Source organism: Rhinopithecus bieti, unplaced genomic scaffold (assembly GCF_001698545.2).
Source record: "Rhinopithecus bieti isolate Rb0 unplaced genomic scaffold, ASM169854v2 scaffold_5153, whole genome shotgun sequence".
Lineage (NCBI taxonomy): Eukaryota > Metazoa > Chordata > Mammalia > Primates > Cercopithecidae > Rhinopithecus > Rhinopithecus bieti.
The window spans coordinates 959,702-964,372 of record NW_016804751.1 but is presented as its reverse complement, the minus strand read 5'-3'; the positions used below and the strand labels follow the sequence as shown (position 1 = coordinate 964,372).

The window sequence follows — 4,671 nt, the reverse complement described above, 5'->3', positions numbered from 1 at the left end:
TCATTCAAGTGGTTCTGGGTCTGTAAACTGGCTCAAATCTGGAAATTGATTGAGGGGCCATGATTCTCTGTTTTTATATTTCAAATTAATCTTTTGTCCATTCGACTTAGTTTTCTGCTTATATAAATTAAATAGGAATGCAGTAGGTTTCCTATCAATTTCACTTCTAGGAACATGATTAATTAGCCAATGCCAGAGCTCTACATGAGTCAGACTATTCTGATTGCTGCTTTGCCTCTGCTGTCCATTACGGTAGCTATGTCTACCTTGCCTTTGACAGTTGAGTGCCACCACTTGGCCCCTGCCACCTTGGGATCCAATTATTCCCACTGTATTGAAATTTTGTAGTTGAGTGACTGTGGTCCCCACTGTTAGGTCTGACATACAGAGAAAAGCAAGTACAGGGCTCTTCAAAGATGCAGGTGCTGCCTTCACAAATCTATTTCACAAGTCATTGGTCAAGGGTATATCTTCTGGATCCTTCCACCCGGGATGAGTAGGTCTAAAGTGACTAATCCACTCCACCATCCCAATCTCCCTAAGCCTTTGGATCCCTTCCTCTACATTAAACCAAGGGAGATCGGGCATTTCCAGCTCACTCACAGTGGGCCATCTTTTAATTCATACTTCAGCTAACCAAGCAAATAAACTATTATAACCTTTTTTAACTCCCTGAGCTGCAACATTAAATGCACAGTCCCTACTTAGTGGGCCCAAATCAATAAATTCAGCCTGATCCAATTCTATGTTCCTTCCACCATTATCTCACAACCTTTATATCCATTCCCATGCCTGTTCTCCAGATTTTTGTTTATATAAATTAGAAAACTCAAGCAGTTCTTTTCAAGTGTAGTGCACCTCCTCATGAGTCACACTCTCAACCTCACCTGTAGGGGCCTGCCAGGACTTTAGTTATATGTCTAGAAGCAAACAGGGATGTTGGGGGTGGCTCCTGAGGAGAATCAACATTATCTTGCCTGGCAACTGCCTCAGGGGAGGCCATCACTATTGCCTCAGGCAGCACAGGGTTTATATCCTCAGACAAAGGTGAAAAGGTTGATGGCAGCATGGGTCAGGGAGGGGTTGTTGCCACTACTGAGAATGGGGAAGCTGTTTCTTCTGGCAAAAAAAAAAAAAAGAAGGTTCATTGGAGTTTACAAACTCATTGTCCCCAGCTTCATCAGCATCCTCCCACACATTCCCATGCCAAGCTGCAGGATCCTATTATTTTCCAATCAATGTCCTCACTTTAAAGTGGACACCTGGTGAGGCTGTGCATGCACCTTTCCTTGCAGGTCAGCCACTTGCATGATAAGAGCTTGTGTCTGTGTTTCCACAATTTCAGTTCTTTCGCTACAGAAGATAAGACTCTTGCTCAGGGCAATCTTAACAGATTTGAGGCTCATTATTTGTTTCTGAAGCTGGGATTTAGAATACCTGAATTCATCATTTTATTTCATCATTTTGTCCATTGAACTTAGGAGCAAATAACCAGCTTCATTAAGTTCCTTGGTTTTCCACATATGGTCAAAGGTATTATGTATGAAGTCACTAAACTCCTTGCCTCTCATAAGTGATGAATCAGGAGTGTCAAATGCATTTATTTTGCATAATTCTCTAAACAGTTTATGCCAAGGACGATCAGTGTTCTCTATATTATTAGAAGTAGAGTCCTTAGCATTTTTTAGTCTAATCATATTAAGCAGCCAACTCCAGAAAGCCCCGAACCAATGAAGGAACCCCATCTTTAATATTCTGTTCCTCTAGAACCACTCCTGGTGCCCAATCTGTATTAGTCAGGGTTCTCTAGAGGGACAGAACTGATGGAATATATGTATATATATTCTGTAATATATATATATATATAGAGAGAGAGAGAGAGAGAGAGACAGAGAGAGAGAGAGAGAGAGAGAGGAATTTATTAAGTATTAACTCACATGATCACAAGGCCCCACAATAGCTTGCTCCTGCAGGCTGAGAAGCAAGGAGAGCCAGTCCGAGTTCCAAAACTGAAGAACTTGGAGTCCGATGTTCGAGGGCAGGAAGCATCCAGCATGACAGAAAGATGTAGGCTGGGAGGATAGGCCAGCCTCTATTTTTACATTTTTCTGCCTGCTTTATATTTTAGCTGTGCTGGCAGTTGATTAGATTGTGCCCACCCAGATTAAGAATAGGTCTGCCTTTCCCAGCCCACTGACTCAAATGTTAAATCTCCTTTGGCAACACCCTGACAGACACACCCAGGATCAATACTTTGTATCCTTCAATCCAATTAAGTTGACACTCAGTATTAACCATCACATAGTCCTCATCTTGCTGGACTTTGCCTGGCTTTTTTTTTTTTTTTTTTTTTAAACTTTGGACCTCTCACCTGTGTGATCTGTTGTACTTGGGCTCACCGAGCTTGGGGTTCCACTACCATCTCATGTCTCTTCATATTCCAGGGCTCTTTTTCTTTCTCCAGACAGTTGATTAGGTCTGGCTCAGAGGCAGCAATACTAAGGAAGACCAGGTTTCTGTAGTTCTCTAACATGACATTTCTTTCTCTTTCTTTTTTTTTTTTTTGAGATGGAGTCTCACTCTGTCCCCCAGGCTGGAGTGCAGTGGCGCGACGTTGGCTCACTGTAAGCTCTGCCTCCTGGGTTCACGCCATTCTCCTGCCTCAGCCTCCCAAGCAGCTGGGACTACAGGCGCCTGCCACCACACCCAGCAAATGTTTTTTTTTTTTTTTTTTTTTTTGTATTTTTGTAGTAGAGACGGGGTTTCACTGTGTTAGCCAGAATGGTCTCGATCTCCTCACGTCGTGATCTTCCCGGCTTAGCCTCCCAAAGTGCTGGGATTACAGGCATGAGCCATCGCACCCAGCATCTAACATCACATTTCTACAAAAATTACGCTGTGCTGTATTTAGGCATTGCCACTCCTCCAGATAGAATTCTATAGCCACGTCCATAAATGTCATTGGTCCCATTTCTAGGCTTCCAGGGGGTCCTGGTGTCTTAGTTGTGCATCTCCCAACACCTGCAGGCCACAGAGGCTGTATCTCTAGAGGCAGAGGACACAGAGAAGTCTACATTGTTATTATAAAAAAGAGTACATTGAATCTGAAGATTGCTTTGGGCAGTATGATCATTTTAATGATCATAATCCTTCCAATCCATGAGCAGGGGATGCCTTTCCATTTGTTTGTATCTGCTTCAATTTCTTTCAACAGCGTGTTTGGTTTTCCTTATAGAGATCTTTCACCTCTTCGGTTAAATTTATCCTTAGGTATTTTACTTTTGTGGCTATTGTAAATGAAATTGCATTCTTGATTTTTTTTCTCAAGTATTTCATTATTGGTGTATAGACATGCTACTGATTTTTGTATCCTGCAACTTTACTAAATTTAAAAAGTTAAATCGGAATTTTTTGGTGGACTCTCTTGCCTTTTATTTCATTTTCTTGCTTGACTACTCTGGATAGAACATCCAGTAATACGTTGAATAAAAGTGGTGAAAGGCCGGGCGCGGTGGCTCAAGCCTGTAATCCCAGCACTTTGGGAGGCTGAGACGGGCGGATCACGAGGTCAGGAGATCGAGACCATCCTGGCTAACACTGTGAAACCCCGTCTCTACTAAAAAAAAAATACAAAAAAAAAAACTAGCCGGACGAGGTGGCGGGCACCTGTAGTCCCAGCTACTCGGGAGGCTGAGGCAGGAGAATGGCGTGAACCCGGGAGGCGGAGCTTGCAGTGAGCTGAGATCCGGCCACTGCACTCCAGCCTGGGCAACAGAGTGAGACTCCGTCTCAAAAAAAAAAAAAAAAAAAAGTCGTGAAAATGGGCATTCTGTCTTGTTCCAGTTCTTACAGAAAAGACTCTCGGGCTTTCCCCATTCAATATGATAATAGTCATGGGTTTGTTATATCTGGCCTTTATAATGTTGAGGCGTGTTCCTTCTATGCCTAGTTTGTTGAGAGTTTTTATCATGATGAGATGTTGGATTTTATCAAATGCTTTTTTTGTATCTACTGAGGTGATCATGTGATTTCTGTCTTTCATTCTGTTGACGCGATGTATCGTGTTTATTGTCTTGCATATGTTGAACTACCCTTGCATCCCTGTAAGAAATCCCACTTTAGTATAGTGTATTTTTATTGTTTCTTTGATGTGCTGTTGAATTTGGTTTGCTAGTATTTTATTGATAATTTTTCCATCTTTTTTTTTTTTTTTTTTTCTTTGAGGCAGAGTCTCGCTCTGTCCCCCAGGCTGGAGTGCAGTGGCGATCTCGGCTCACTGCAAGCTTCACCTCCCGGGTTCACACCATTCTCCTGCCTCAGCCTCCCGAGTAGCTGGGACTACAGGCACCTGACACCACGCCCAGCTAATTTTTTTTGTATTTTTAGTAGAGACGGAGTTTCACCATGTTAGCCACGATAGTCTTGATCTCCTGACCTCGTGATCTGCCCACCTCAGCCTCCCAAAGTGCTAGGATTACAGGCGTGAGTCACTGCATCCAGCCTTCTTTGCATCTACTTTCATGAGGAATGTTGGGTAGGTCTAGACCGTAGTTTTTTTTTGTTATGTCTTTGTCTGGTTTGGTATCAGGTTAATGCTGGCTTCATAGAATGAGTTAGGGAGAATTTCTTCCTCTTAAACTTTTTGGAATCATTTCAGAAAAATTGGTGTTA

At 42.6% G+C, this 4,671-nt stretch overlaps 1 pseudogene; it reads right to left on the bottom strand.

The window, feature by feature from the left end:
• Positions 1-2,423: 2,423 nt before the first annotated feature.
• On the bottom strand, positions 2,424-2,971 carry LOC108528534 (putative zinc finger protein 724; annotated as a pseudogene).
• Between the last annotated feature and the right edge of the window lie 1,700 nt (positions 2,972-4,671).